Here is a 16,875-nt window from a genome sequence, read left to right on the forward strand (position 1 = left end):
AGTACTGTGCATTGGAACAAGGTAGCTGCAAGAGCAGTGCATACTGAGCAACGCGGTGCTCAGGAGAGGCAATAGTCAGATCTCTGCCTTCTAATCTTTGAACCATCTCTTTTCTGCAGGACTGCAGAGAGGACTCAAACAGTATCTTCCAGCAGCCTGAAGCAGATTACTAGTCTGAGCTATGGAGCAGGTTTACTCAGTGTCCTAAAACACCACACCCCTATTCCTTTGTCCTGCCTGGAATATTCTCCATCCTCTCCAAGTTTTTCAACTGCACCTGTCTGTGGTGGAACTTTGTTCCTTCAAAACTCATCCTAGGGCCCAGCGCCGTGGCCTAGCAGCTTAAGTCCTTGCCTTGAACGCGCCGGGATCCCATATGGGCGCCAGTTCTAATCCCGGTAGCTCCACTTTCCATCCAGCTCCCTGCTTGTGGCCTAGGAGAGCAGTCAAGGATGGCCCAAAGCTTTGGTACCCTGCAGCCGTGTGGGAGACTTGGAAGAAGTTCCTGGCTCCTGGCTTCGTATGGGCACAGCACCGACTGTTGTGCTCATTTGGGGAGTGAATCATCGGACTGAAGATCTTCCTCTCTCATTCTCCTCCTTTCTGTATATCTGACTTTGTAATGAAAATAAAATAAATCTTTAAAAAACTCATCCTAGTCCCACTCTGTGTCCCTTGAATGCCACTGTATTTAGAGGCAGAGTCCCTGAAGATACGGTTATGGTTAAGGTTAAGGTCATCAGGAGGGGCTCTCCTACAGAGCTACTGGGCTTTTATGAGAAGAGGTTATCAGGACAGGTCTCTCGCAGTTGGCCTTTTAATAGTGTCTTTCAGTTCCTGAATACTTCTTTTAGTTTGACCCAGCTCTGCTTTGAGCTTTTTGATTGTTTCCCCCTGGTGACAGGAAATATCTTCCAATTCTGAGATTCTTTCTTCTGCCTCCTTCATTCTATTTTGGAGACTCTCCACTGTACTTTTAGTTTGCTCCACTGTATTCTTCATTTCTGAAATATCAGTTTTCATTTGATTCATTTCCTGTATGACATATTCCTTAAACTCCTTAAATTTCTGCATGTTCTTCTTGTTGTCGATAAGAAGCTTTAGAACAAGTGTTTTGAATTCTGTATCCCCCATTTTCTCAGTGTCTTCCTCAGTTAACTCTGAGGTTGGCCAACGGGTTTGTTCCTTTGCAGGGGAGTCTTCAGTAATATTCATTGTGCCTTTGTCTCTTCTTTTGCTCTTGATCATTGTACTTCTGGCTGTCAGATTCTTCTTCTTGGGGCACGTTTCTAAGCTCTGTCACCCACATGTCTACAGTTCAATTTTACTTATTGCAGTTAGTACACAGCTCTTTGTAGTTCACTTGTGCCACTCCTTCCAGCGAGTTCCACTTCCGGGTTCTTATGTTAGACTTCCAGCATGGTCTCTGTAGCCCCAACTCCTGGCTCACCACTCTCCACCTCCTGTGATACCGTGCTGAGGCTGCATTGTTGTCTATACCTTTCTCCCACTTCTGGTTGGAGCAGGTCCCATGATTAGGGAGACATCAGGTGTCCTATATAGCTAGGTTGTTGTTGGTGGCGATCTTGCCAGAACCTGTTGGCCATTAGCTCTGACCTATTTTGACTTGTACGATGCCAAAGTTGATGTTATTTTCCCTGTGGGACCATTGCAATGCACTGAGCTCTGTGAGTTCGCTCCCAGCTCAGCACATGTGTAGCTCACTGTTCCTGCAGTCTTAACGTTTTTCCACACTGTACAAAACGGTCCCCGATTTGGCTCTCGGGGGCAGCCTGAGCTGTGAAATCCACCCTGTTCCCACACTGACCATCTGGGACCTGGTGCTCTGTCTCTGCTCCTGGTCAAATCAAACAGACCAGCAGGAAGGGCAATTATGTTTTGGGTTCACCTCCGGAGTTCCCTGCGAATGCCCTTTTCCCTTCTTGTTGCTGGTGGAGTTTGGGGTGACAGTGGTGTTTAGATTGTTTTTCACTAAATGCCGCTGGGGTATCAGTCACTGGAACACCACACCACTGCGTCTGTTGCTTCCCTGTGTCTATCACAGTTAGTGAGTATGTTCAAACATACATGATCACAAGGCACAAGCTTTCTTTCCTGGAAAAGCCGAGAGTCAGAGTGCCAAGAGTCAGAAGCACATGACCAAGAGCAAGATGCTGTCTTGACAGAGAAGAGGAATAGCGCCCATCAAAACCAAAGGCAAATGTGAAGAACATCCCAGCAAAATAACAAGAGAAGGCTAAACCAATGAGTTATTCATTGGTAAAATGACAGGACCAAATTAGCACATATTCATATTAACTCATCAATCAAACATCGTAGATTTGTAGACTGGATTAGAAAAAGAAAACCTGTATATTTGTTGCCTACAAGAAATACGTCTCGCCAACAAAATCAGCAGAAAGTAAATCTCATGGATTTTGATTTTTTTTCTTTAGTTTCATCTCTCCAAAACACTTTCTCGTTAAGTTCTTCACTGATTCACAGGTCATACAGTAGCATCATTTTTGTCAATAAGGTTTTGATTTTTTTCATTTCTCAGTGTCAAATTAGTCATTCAGTAGCATATTATTTAACTTTATGGCATTGTGAATTTCTTTTTTTTCTTCCTGTCGTTGATTTTGTTTCATACCTTTTCATTTAAGGGGGTGTACAGTAACTGTGTAATGAAGACTATCATATCCAGTAGCAAGTTATTTAACTTCACAGCATTTTAAATTTCTATTTTTCTTCCTGTTTTTGATTTTGTATTGTGGCTTTTCATTTAAGGGGATATATAGTAACTGTGTGATGGAGATTATCATATCCAGATGTGAAGATTCAATGCAGTATGCATCTCCACTCCCAAATTAAAGATGGACTCCCAGTGAAACTGTTTATTATATCTTGACAATAGGATGCTGGCCACTCTGCCATTGTCCATGCCTGCAATGATGGACATAGGACTGTTTACAAAGACCTATACTATAGTAAGAATATAAGGGAACTCAGTGAGGGGGGAGATGGAAACCTGGTGAGGTGGTTAAGGGACTCCCTGGGCCTATGGAACTTTATCAAAGAATGACAATAATAAAGAAGTAAAAGAAAGGTAAAGTGGCTTAGCAAAGCCCCTATTTGCTGGTGGACTGCCCTGGCAAATGGAGCCTCCTTGTACTTTGGTAGCCTTCTTGTGATGACATGCTCACTGAGGGATCCCCACAGCAGATAGTACAAAGGGCTTTTACCACATCTCCCCCACTTAAAAAAAAAACGCAAAGTCACAGTGTGCACAAGCACAAGCCCTTGTTTTTCATCTCTCTCTGCTTCTTAGATTCCAAATGCCAAATGGAAAGCAATCTTCATAGGATTTCTCTCGGGAGAAATGACCTACTTCAGCTTCTCTTCCTCCCTGTAGTTGCTCTGTGCCTTGGGAATTACCTTGTCCATGTATTTTCATTCAGAGTGAATGCTTTAATATATTTCTTTAATCATCTGTTGCATCGGAGAATATTGTTTCATGCATATTAACGACATGAGCATGTAATAGACCAGTGTTCAGACTAATAAATGCACTCAAAGCATGTCACTAGTCTTATTGCTTTTCTTAGCTTCAGGATAGATGTGTATTATTGGGCAAATAATAAAAATAATAATGACAATGAGGATGATGACAATGATGGTGATGATGGTGTTTGCACTTCCATTAAATAAAGAGGATTATTTAAAAACAGTGCCATAGCCTTGTGCAGGTTGCTATTATTTTAAGAGTCAACCCTCTATTTCCAAGGTGTTTCATTCCCCCACTGGCAAATCAACGAGTGTTGGAAATGTTCTGTGTGTTTAGCATGAGGTTGTGCAGGAATTTGAAGATGCAATTTTCATTTGGAATGTCTTTTACTTTGAGTTAGGTATGTTAAAAGATAAAAATCACGTTATCTAGAAACAGAAGGGAAAGGGCTTCAGAGAGGGATGGAGCTGGACTGATACCCTGACAGTAAAGAAAGAGTGAGCAGAGTGGGCAAAAATACCTTGAATAATGGGAAGAATATCAGCACACAATACTGCATATGAGTCCAGTAACAGCTCACTGATTTACTACCTGTGTTAGGTGATGGAGTCACAAAAACAAAATACATGGTTCCTGTTACAGATAAATAAACTCCAACACAATATTAGTGGGAGATCTTAACACACCAATAATTTTAGTGGACAGACCGATGAGACAAAACTCAACAAGGAAACAACAGAGCTCAGCCAGACAACAGAGCAAATGGACTTGATTGCTATCTAAAGAACTCTTCACCCTAGAGACACAGAACACACTTTTTTTTTCACCTACTCATTATATCTTCCCCAGGATTGGTCACATTATAAGCTATAAAATAAGTCTCAGCAAACTAAAAAATATTCAAAATGATACCCTATCTTTTCTCATGCTGTTATAGAGTGAAGCTGGAGACCAACGAGTCAAAAATCCCAGAAGATATGTGAATACTTAAAAAACTAAACAACATGCTGCTAAATGAACAATGGGTTATAGAAGAAATCCAAGAGGAAATTGAAAAAATCCTTGAAACAAATCCCAGGGTCTTTGATATGTGTGGGGTCTCCCTCACAGATTCCTTTAGTACCCTGTTGCCAGAAGGGATGAGTCTGCTGCCCGCCACCCAGCCTCCCAGCCCACAGGAGACAAACAGACAGGGGCTCTGTCTAAGCAGTTCTGATGTATTGGGGAAATTCAGATTCTTATATAGGGTAAGGGATAGCCTCAGGCCAGGAATTTCATGAAGGGAGAAACTAGGAGCCAATTACTAGGAGCATGACTGCAGAAGCCGGGGTAGGTGAGTGAAATGGCCCTGGTCAATCAGTATTTCTTTGGAGCTACCTGAGTCCTGCCCTGGTTCACACCCAGGGCTCTGTCCTTGGCCGCCATCTTGCCCGCCAGTGATCTGGACTGCTAGTTGCCATCTTATTGACTTAGTGACCTCTTTGCCCTGAGCCCCACAGATACACTAGAAAAGCACAAGCAAATGGGCTAACCATACATCCGAAGGAGCTAGAAAAACAACAGCAAAACAATGCCAAGATTAGCAGGAAAAAAAAATAATCAAAACGAGGGAGGAAATAAACCAAATAGAGCAAAAGCAATATCTTAGAGTAACAAATCAAAGAGCTAGTTCTTTAAGAAAATCAACAAAATAGATTCCCTACCAGCCCAACTCACACAATGAATAAATAAGTAAGTAAGTAAGTAAATAAATAAAAGAGGGAAAAGATGTAAAACAGATTCAGAGGCAAAAAAGAAAATGTAATAATGCATAGCTCAGACATTCACGCAATAATCAGGAACGATTACAGACACACATAAAATAATCAGGAATTACTACAAGAAACTTTACAGCAACAAATTAGAAGACCTAGAAGAAAGGAATAGATTTCTAGACACATACAATTTACCAAAATTGAATCATATGTCTTATTAAAAGTCTAAATGACCTATAACCAGGGAGGAGATTGAATCAGTAATTAAATGCCTCCCAATGAAGGAAAGCCCTGATTGGATGGCTCACTGTTGAATTCTACCAAACATTTAAAAGAGAACTTATTCCAATCATCCACAAACTATACAGAACAATAGAAAAGGACGCAATCACCTAAGGCCAAAGCAGGTAGAGACACAGCAGATCAGTATCCCTGATGAACATAGATGCAAAATTCCTCAAGAAAATATTAGCCAATAGGATCCAACAGTACAGCAGACAGATCATTCACCCTGACCAGGTGGGATTCATCCTTGGCATGCATGAATGGTTTAACATACACAAATCAATGAATGTGATATACCACATCAACAAATTGATGAATAAAAACCATATGATCATGTCAGTTGATACAGAGGAGGCATTTGATAAAATCCAACACTCTTCATGTTAAAAACCCTAAGCAAGATCGGCATAGAAGGAACATTCTACAACACAGTCAAAACAACATATGAAAAAACAATGCCAGCATCATACTAAACAGGGAAAGACTGGAAGCTTTTCCACTAAGATCTGGAGCCAGACAAGCATGAAAAGCAATGGTGAAAGTATTGGAAGTCCTTGCCGCAACTATTAGGCAAGAAAAAGAAATTAAAGGACTTCAAATCAGAAATGAGGAATTAAAATACCCCTGGGCACAGATGGTATAATTCTCTACATAGACAAACCAAAAGACTCCATAAAGAGAATTTGGCAGTGTACAAAGAATTGTTTTAGATTCTCAATGGAAATGCCACTTGGGAAATTTCTGGTTTGGAATCATATTTTTATGACACAAAAATCCCATTCCCTGTAATGTAAGAGAAATGAAACATATTTGCATAAAACCATGCTTGTAGGTGTCTAATAGCAGCTTAATTCATAACCGCTGCAATTAAAAACACTCCAAATGTTCATCAACAGGTAAAATAAGAAACTATACCTTCACAGAACTCTGGAATGAAAAGGGACACACTGCCGACACGCCCCTAAGAATTGAATAAATTTCAAATCCATTACGCAAGTTGAAGAAAGTCAGATTCAAATGGCCACAATGGCTGGAGCTGAGCCGCTCTGAAGCCAGGTTCCCAGAGCCTCTTCTGGGTCCCTGGGTGGGTGCAGGGTCCCAAGGCTTTGGGTTGTTCTTGAATACTTTCCCAGGCCACAAGCAGGGAGCTGGATGGGAAGCAGGGCTGCCAGGATTAAAATCGGTGCCCATATGGGATCCTGGCATGGTCAATATGAGGACTTTAGCCGCTAGGCTACTGCACCTGAGCCATGCCTACTGTGTTCTAAATGACATGCTGGAAAAGCTGAAATGATAGGACTCTGAAAACAGTGTTAGTTTCCAAGGGTTTATGTGATACAGACAGTGACTCTAAAGGGACAGGAATTTCATACTACTTGTCCTTTTGAGGAGATGGTTCTATATGTTACAGTATTGCATATTTCTGTCAAAATTCATAGAATTGTAAATAATAGTAAATTTTACTAAATTACAACTATGCTTCAACAAGCCCGTGTAAGCTAGAAAACCAAGACACTTCCCGGTCCAGTGTGTCGAGGGCTGTGCGTTTGCTTTCCGTTTGCTTATCTCCAAGCGTGAAATGCTCATTTCGCTTCCGTTCAGCATGAGGGAGGTAACAGATGGGATGCAGGTTCCACACGTGTGGAAATACTGGGAGGCCCGAAGGTAACGCTGCTGTGACGGGCCTGGGCATTGGTCATTGTTTATTATTCCGGGTTATAACACAAGGCAGAGGTCACCTTCCAGCTGCAGTGGGATAGGCTGTCATGAATCAGGGAGTCTCGATGTTGAGTGAAATCTAGGAGCTGATTCCAACACCGATTCCTGCACTTACAATGATCACCATCAGGAAGTTCTCGGCCAACCGCCCTCTGCCTGCGTGTGTGCTGGAACCCTCACGAGGGCCACGCGTGGGTATGCATGTATACCTCTAAGCAGGTGTTCTACCTAAAGAAACTGACAACCAATTTCTAGAATGATACCAAATGTTCTAGTATATAGAAGAGTGTAATGAAATACTAACTGAATGATTAAAAACGATAATGGACATATTTAAGTACAAGCATTTGCTGTCTTCCCATTGGATCTCAATGAGATTAACTGATTTGTCCATAGCTGCTAAGGGGGCGAGACTCATATTTCAATTCAGGTCTTCCAGCTGAAGGCTTAGGAGCATTATGTTACTTGCTTTTCCTCCTAGAGGCTCACAAGTGCCTAAGCAAGATGTTACGGTAAATCATGTCAAGAGACACCAGCCGTATTTCTTGTCTGAGGCTCTGGCGCTGGGAACGTAAATGTGGCAACTTGCAAATTAATCCTAACTTGGCATGCCATTATCATTCAATTTATTTGAATCAGCTACATTCTTAATATTTCAAAGTTAGAAGATATATGGACCACAATTTCATTTTCTTTTATGATTTTTTTTAAATGCTCCAGAAATGAGGAAGGAAAATACATGGGGACATTTCTCAGCAGAACCTAGCATTTCTTTCCCCTCACCTCCCCAGCTTCCTCTGTTCCTTCCCGGGTGTTTTTAGACCCCATAGGGGAGCATCTTTGCTCACCCACAAGCTGTAGGAGTTCCACAAAGCTCTGACCTTGGGTCAGTGGACATGGCGTCTCCTTAGGGATTTCACTCGCTCAGCTTCCCTTGCCATCTTCAGATTGTTGGCATCCTGTGGCACAGACCATCCTGACCTGTGGAAACATAGATCCTATCTCTCTGGGTTGAGCAGACTGGCCTGAAGGGTGCACAGAAAATCCTAATGTCGACGTGCACCAAGTGCAGGTAGCCTGCTCTCCGCACTTGCCCGTCTCGTGGATGATGGCTTCAGTCAGTACTGGCAAGAATGCACAAGAATCTGGTGTGGGATTGCTCTAGCCAGCAGAGCCAGTAACGTGGGCAGGGAGAGGGTCTGGGCAAGAAGCACCGACAGGAGACCAGTGATGGTAGAAGTCTCTTCTCTCTTTCGCTTCTTCACGTCTCTCCCCTCTCTTCCCCACCCCCCAAGATCTTTGGCCAAAAAATGACATACAGCTGCACCTAGTTCTGCTCAGTCCATATAGCTGAGCCCAACTCTTCTCAGTCTGGAATATGAGTCCAGGTGTTTTGCAGGGTTAAAAGTTCAGCCTGTGTTTCCACAAGCCCAGTTGCTGCTACTGCTCGATTTAATAAGCGCCATTCACTCCTTAGCCCACAGTATGAGATCACCTCAGATAGAGTTTCTTTGGGGAATCTTCGCAGTCACTCAGAACTCCAACCATGAGAAGTGCAGGTTCCATGGTCTGACCATGGAGTGCAAGTGTCAAAGCGGAACCTCCTCAGAAGCTCAGACGGAGCAGTGGACAGCATACGCAGGTGCACATGGAGGACATGGCAGTCCATCGGAACCTGCAGAGGACACCTGGTACCACAACAGAGGATGGAGGATAGAACAAGTCAATCAACCACCACAGCCATGGGTTGACAGTGAAAATCTAGGCAAATGGAGACCCTAAGGTGGACTATGACAACCAGTGGATTCTGGAGAGATGTCATTATGCTTGTAATGGCGAGATTGGCAGTAATTCATAACTATTATCAAAACCACTTGAGCAGGACCTCAGAGCACGCCCTACATTGGGGACCTGGAATGGGTGGGAGGCTGAGTGGGGCTTCTGCCTTTATATTCCAGTAATGTGGAAACAATAGCCTTACCCACTTTCCTGTAGCCCTTGACCCTTCGTGCCCTAATCAACTATGTAGAGCTTGTCAAAATAAAGCAATTTAAAAAATAGTACTGTTGAAGAATTTTGTAAATTAAATACAATTTGGACTTCTCTGACACTTTCTCATGATTAGATGAACTTATTAGTTCTATAATAGCATAGTTCACCTTCTCCCTTATAATTAATGTTTCTGTAGACTTCTTAAAATGTTTTGTCCTCCACAGAAAGCCTCGATTTTATCTTTTAAAATCCATATCTAACATTTGAAATTTGATTTATAAGTCTAGGCCAAGTTCAGTAATCTTCAGGTGTACCAGATCCAACATCATCTATGGAAAAAAGTTTTCTCGTTGATCGGGAGTCCCGTCTTTGCGGTTAAAGGACTTTCTGTCCTTTGCGCCCAAGGCCTCCCTGATATCCCAGCGGTTTCTTTGTCCCCTGCACTGCAGCACACTGCGTTAGTTGCTGCCGCTTTATTGTACATTTTCACTAGCTACAACACATCTACTCATCCCTTTTTGTTCAAGAGATCGTGGTTTATTCTGGCCTTGTGTATTTCCTTACTTTAGAATCACCTTTCTAATTTCTCTGTTACAACCTCCCTCCACCACAAACACAGGCAAGAATTTAATTGAAGACATGAATCATTTGGAAACTGACCATTCATAATATTGCATTTGCAAATATGTGAACATGGGTATATCTTCATAAGTACCAGTATTCTTTTTCTTAGCAAACAATTTAGAGTTTTCTTACAAAGATACTGCACATCTTTTCTTATATTTATTTCCAAAGAGTTTCACCACATTTTATATTATCAACAGGTTTATTTCTAAGTTTTCAATTTTGTTTAAGTTCTAACCATCAGAAATGTTGCTGATTTTTAAAAATGCATATGATCTTGTGTCCAGAGGCCTTGCTAAATCATTGTTAATGGCTTATCTGTAGATTCTTGTACACGTGCACATAGACAAGTGTGTAATTTTTGATTAAAAAGAGCAGAATTTTGTCTTTTCTAAGCTGGTGAGGACCTCCGATACAATTGCACATGGATGTATTGGCAACAGGTTTACCCACTCATTACTCAAAGAAACTATTTTCAGCAGTTTATGATTACATATTATGCTTGAAATAGGTTTTTTTTTGCTAAGAACATGCAGCAAGGACTGATACTGTGCTTTATCAAGCAGTGTTTATGCATCTATTGAGATCATCATAAACATCTCGGTCCTTCAACTGACCAATGCTGTGAATCACACAGATTGCACCTTCCACATGAAGCCTGCCTTAGTTCGTCCAGCACTGAAACTTGATAAAACCCATTCTACATTCCCAGCCCCACTGCATCCGGTTTGTTAGGACACTCCTGCCCATGTTCAGGAAGGAGATGAGCCGGTAGTATTCCTTTATCAGAATGCTCTGGCCAGGCTTGGGTTTCTTGGTTCTGGAAAGGACGGGGGAGAGCTGGCCTGCTTCGGCATTGCTTCAGCATTCTGCACCTTGGCTGTGAGTGTGTGACACTGGTATTTTTCCTAATTGAAATGTTCAGTAGAGTTCAATGGGAAAGACATATGGCTTGGAAGGATTTTTTTTTTTTAATGGAGGCTTCAAATTGGATACATTTGCCTTTTTTAAAAAAAATAATTTGTGTCTTCCTAAGTCAGTGAGGAAAATTATTCTATTGAAATGGTTTCTTTCATCCAAATTTTAAAATGTGTTGACATAAAGTGTTTTTGAAACAGTCTTAATCTTATTTCTTAAACTGTCATAGGGTACATGTGAACACCAACTTTTGCATTTCAAAGCTATTTTTAATCCTACTCTCTTGATCAGACAAATCAAATGCTTAGTGATTTTAATCGTGCTCCTGAACAGAATCCAATTGTCTTAAATTTTCTACTGTATATATCTTATTTACTTTAGCCGATTTATTATCTTGCTGTTAACTAACAGGTCCACAGATCTATTTTCATTGGGCTTCATTTGCTGACTATTTTCCGTCTTGTAATGTGTTTATACCCTAATTGCTTATTCAAAACAGGCTGCTCTTTCATCTGCAACATTTTGCTTGATCCTGGAAATCCCTTTTGCTAAGAAAGTATGCTAACTCCACTTTTCTTCATGAAGGAAAAAAGTCATTTGCTTGAGGCTCCTTGCAAAGGATCTACACTGCACTTGCTCATACACACATGGGCACACACACACGGGCACACACATGCATCCACACATACTTACCTCCTCAGGAAAGCTTGCTTTTCAGTGCTGGTTATAATTGTAGAGAAGTCACACTTTCCAAAGGAGGAATCAGGCAGGCTCATGAATCATTATTATCAACCTTTATGAAAAGTTAGTTCAAACAGGAACTGCTCATTTGAGTGAACTTAAGTCAGCATCATTTTTAAATAGAAATAGCTGAATTACTGATGCTAGGGTTCTGCCATCTGGGAAAAGTCTGTTCTTAAGTGGTTCCAATAAAGCCTGCTCACATTAAACCCGCTTCATTTGAGTTGTCATGTCTACTTGGAAGAAATGATGCTATTGTATGCATATGCTTATAAGAGCTTAGGATCATTGCAGATCAGATTTCAAATGATTAGCCATTTATTAATGTGAATGTCATAAGAAAGAAAACACACTTCTCGGACGGTGTGTTCAGTAATCTCCCGTATATAGTGAAGGATAAAACAGTGAATGAGCAATTGATGCTAGCTCATCACATTGCTGATGATAATTTAAAGTCCCGAATCTTAATTCTGCAGTCTCATCTTCCTAATGCTTTTAGCTAACACAGGCGATCACATAAGATCAAGAACTGCTAATCTTGTTCCCATTTTTAAAAAAATCTGCATTGTTACTGACCTTTACTCCTTACAGACCTTTGGTTTAACGCCTCCTGGAAGCCTTGCTAGGGGAAACGGTTTTTGGAGTTCACAGCTCAGCAAGCCAAATTCTGTTTGGTTTAATGCTGGAGACAGCATTCTTTATTTCTTCCTATGATGAAGTTTCTGCTTTGCATTCCAATTCCTTTGATGTCCTCTCTGACTACATTTGCTATGGCTCCTGGCCCATAACTCCCTCAAATTGAAACTCAGATTCTGGTGGGCATTTAATTCTCTCCCCTAGCTCCAGTTGGCCTCACTTGAATTTATGGTTGAGTCTCATGATCCACTGGTAGACAGCTTAAAGAGACTCCCTGTAACAAGCCACCTGCCTCATCTCAGGTTGGTTTGTTTGGTAATGACAACGAGCAGATCATGTCTTCCTGTGTATCAATCTAAACCCAAGTTCAAGAAGCCAGTCGAGATGATGGGTGTACCGGCAGGATCGGTCACAGAAGTCCTTCTGGGAGAAGGCTTTAAAGTCCAGGTTAAGTGAGTCGGACAGCATAGGCAGTGTTGAATCACCTGGGAGAATATGAACAGCACGAGGGGAGAAATCCGCACCTGTCGGCATCAAAAAGGGGCTCTGGAATGGCAGCTATGACACGGCCATTAACGGGGGCTCTGAGGATTCTATTTCCGTCTACCCCATCATGTGCTCTGTGGGGACTTGAGGCATATCATAGGTCTTCTGGAGACCTTTTGCTATGTCTGACAAACTACTTTCTATTTCACAGAATTTGGGCAATTTACAGAATTATGGAAACTTAGAGGGTATATTAATTGGTATCCTCTCAAATAACCAAAGCTTTAAGGTGAAGTAAAATTTTCTTTCTCTCTTTTTTTTTAAAAGATTGACTTATATTTTTATTAGAAAGTCAGATATACAGAGAGGAGGAGAGTCAGAGAGGAAGGTCTTCCATGCGTTGATTCACTCCCCAAGAGGCTACCACGGCCTGAACTGCGCCCATCTAAAGCCAGGAGCCTTGAGCCTCTTCTGGGTCTCCCATGTGGGTACAGGGTTCCAACGCTTTGGCCTGTCCTTGACTGCCTTCCTAGGCCAAAAATAGGGAGCTAGATGGGAAGTGGGGTGGTCAGAATTAGAACCGGCGCCTATATGGGATCCTGCTGCATGAAAGACGAGGACCTTAGCTGCTAGGCCACCGTGACAGGCCCGAAGTAAAATTTCTTAATCTTAAATAATATACATGTGCTAAAAACAATCTTACCAAATTAATGATAATATGCAACCTAATAGGACTGAATTCTATTTTATACTTCCATACTTATTTTTCTTTCATCAAATAAGAAATTCATATATACACTATAACAGATTACAAATCTTACTGCCTAAATTTGAATTTTACCAATCCAAATTGTTAGGTGAACTAATATTTCTAAAATATCTTGAATTAAAAAGCAGCCAGCATGCTGCCACTTAACATGTGTCGAATGGCAAATATGTGAAAAATGAGTACAGATCACTAAGAAAAAGAACTGGAAGAACTTAACTTTTCAATTAGTCTTGACTCTTGCCAAAATGGGTTTACACAAGACTAGCTTCTTCCAGAAACAACCATTGAGGAGCTGGGAGGAGAAAGACTGATATACATGTGGATTCTAAGAATGAAAATAATATCAAAAAGTGACACATCTTGACGAGGCTGAAATAACGAGGATGGAAACTGGAAGGACAGCTCGGTGAAGTGAGATATAAATACAACTTCCAAACTTGCACAGGAGTCCCAGAAGTAGAGAAAAATAGACAACCAACTACGAAACGTTCTTTGAAACAGCATGCAGACATACTCCTTCTGAATTACGAGGGGAGGAATTACTACCCACGCTTTAGATGTGTAAGAATGAGACGAGTGAAGAGAGAGGCAGGGAAAGATGGTGGTTGAGGAAGGTGTTCTGGCTGTGTCAGCAGCTATCCGTGCCCTGAATCACCCTCAGTACAGAAGCCAGGAGAGGCGCCAGTGCCTGGCATCTGCAGAGTAAAGATAGTGCTGCTGTAACTGTCTTCCCCATCCCCGATGCCTGGCTGCAGGCAGGACAGTGCAGGCAGGACAGTGCAGACTTCTGCTTGTGGAAGGAGGAGGAACAGATGATCTTAGAGCCAGGCCTACTGAAACAAAAGCCATTGTCAGTGTTAGGGCTTCTGTACTTGGACCCTAAACAGCTATGTGGCTGGGTGGGGGTTCTGCCTCTGCTACCCCTCCACGACCACCAGCAAAGAAACAGAGTGAGTCACCAGCTGCTACAGAGTCAGGGGGAAGAGGGAGCTGGGGACCTTGTCTTGCAGCTCAGAACACTGTTATCCAGACTGCTCACTGGGAAAAGCTCAATGGTCTTTACCCCAGGCAGAAACTTACCGCGCCTCTGGACACACCCTGACCTCAGGTGGAGAGCTGTATGCCAGACTCATGTGGCCTGGCAAGTACCCCCAAGATTTTGTAGGCTGCAGGGACTGAGGTCTAGGTAGCTCCCAGCTTAGGGTCAGTATGGATGACCTTTCCTTCAACCTAAGACACATAGTAAGGAACCACAGGACAGGAAACTCAAAGCTGGGCTGGCAAAACCCAATGAGGGAAAATCCTTATGGTTCCCCATCTTCAGACCAGAGCTCTAGACCCGCTCTAGTTATAAGGTGCAGCTCTGTAACCATCGAATGCTGGACTTCCATCACAGCCAGGATGGTCTCTGGCTGGCTGCAGTGACCTTGTGCAATGAATCCACTACAAACAACACACCATAACAGGCTGGGCTTTCACTGGTCTTAACCATTACTGAACCAGAATTGAAGCAGAATCCACACTTGGCCTTTGGTTCTGTTTATTGTAATGGACTCTAGGGGAAAAACTCACAGGAGCAGAGCCACAATGACTCTGGTGTCCTATTGCTGTCTTTACGCATTGTGAATAATGATACACAATTATCTATTTCAATCTTAACAGCTGTGTTAAAACTGATTCAAGCTGATAAGAACAGATACTACCCTTGATCTTAGCCAAAAGGCTAAGAAGTGAAAGTGGTTTGACTGATTGTTGTAGAAAGCGGAGGAGGGGCAACCACAGGAGGACAGTCAAGGAGACACACTTTCCTATTCAAATCTCAGAAGAGTCGGCACTTCTGTCCTTTACCCACCCAGCACCACAGTTCATTTTCAAGCAGCAGTTAATCATTCAAGTAAACATTCTCCTCAGAATGTCACGTCGAAATAGCGTAAGAGGAATTCTAACTATATGCCATGACATTGAGACCCTGACTGGGAGGGAATTATAGCTTTATCCTAACTTCTGATAAAGATTTTTATGGAGAAAGTAATGAATATTAACCTTTAAACAACAACTCAAGATTTCACGTGGACCAGAGACTCTCCGATGCTAGAGGTCTGTTGGGTTTGAACAGAGAAGACTCTGAGAGGGATTACATAGGGACAGAAGCCACAGAATGAGGAGTTTGAGAAGCAAGTCAGGTAATTCTTTTGAGATGTCCTGACATTGAAGACACCTGCTACAACCTTGATTTCCACGGCAATCCTCACAGAGCAGCACCCTCAGCAAAACCTGGGAGCTTGAGGGTACGGAATCCTTAGCCCCATGGCAATGCTAGGGAATCGAAATCTAGCACAAGAACTTGGCAAGAAGGCAATTAGAAAAGGAGCTGAAGTCACCAGCCTCCGTCTGACCTCGCCTACTCCCTGCTCTAGGTACCTGCCTTTTGTACAGCATCCAGTTTCCATGGAATCAACATCAGCCAAATATAACCAACATGGTTGTTGTGTCCTGCCAGGGACCCACATCACATTCTCACTCTATCCTCACGGGAAGTTCCATTTATTTCTAATCCTCTTACTGGAACTTATTTCAGTTATTGAGATAAGATTCATGAAAGGTTATACAGAAAAATGTGACAGGTCAATTTTGTTTTTCATCAAGGATTTTGCGAAGTTAATTTCTTTTCCTTTTTTTTTTAAATACACAAATCCTTATTGTCTGAAGAGGTTAAGGCAGCACAATTTAATATAACTAAGGATTCTGTCATTCTTACAATACAAAAACTTTAGATTGCCACTTGGGGAAAAACATAGTATTTAACAAATGGAAAATATGGAAAGTCGGGTTCTTCGTGCTAGATTTTCACAGGCTGCCGTGGTATTCATTATTCATATACATGGAGAACAGGTTAAATTATCCATCAGAATACAACGGCATTTTAAGAGAGAGATAAAATATCTCATCTGTTATAGTCACAGGACATAAATGTAACTGATAATGCAGATGCTAAGATTTCTGAACCAATGTTATTTATATTGAAAAATGAAGACTAATAGGATTTTCATTTCAATTCAGCAGTAATAATTCAAAAAAAAAAAAAAAAGGATACCAGGAGTTCAGATTCTGGACTACAAAAGTAACATCAGTCCAGTCTGGAGGCATGTGGTCATCTACAATTCATACGTGAAGCCCAGCCCCCACGGTGACAGCAGTGGGAGGGGCTGACCCTTAGAGAGCCGGAAACAGAGGCCTTCACCCCTTGTGCACTGTGACACCAACAGTGCCAAACAGGAGCTAGAAACCTGGTCCTCATCTGACGCCGAACCCGCAGGCATTTTGATCTTAAATTCTCAGCATCTAAAACTGAAGGAATTTTTGCTTTTACAAGCTTCCCATAAAATATGACCCAAACTTCTCAAATCTACTTATATGTCTTAAATTTATTTCACCTTTAAGCTTCT

The 16,875-nt window shown here is 41.9% G+C and overlaps 1 pseudogene; it reads right to left on the bottom strand.

The window, feature by feature from the left end:
* Positions 1–15,056: 15,056 nt before the first annotated feature.
* On the bottom strand, positions 15,057–15,164 carry LOC121159101 (annotated as a pseudogene).
* Positions 15,165–16,875: the final 1,711 nt, after the last annotated feature.

Source organism: Ochotona curzoniae, unplaced genomic scaffold (genome assembly GCF_017591425.1).
Source record: "Ochotona curzoniae isolate NIBS_2020 unplaced genomic scaffold, NIBS_Ocur_1.0 contig_4064, whole genome shotgun sequence".
In the NCBI taxonomy this organism is placed as follows: Eukaryota; Metazoa; Chordata; class Mammalia; order Lagomorpha; family Ochotonidae; genus Ochotona; species Ochotona curzoniae.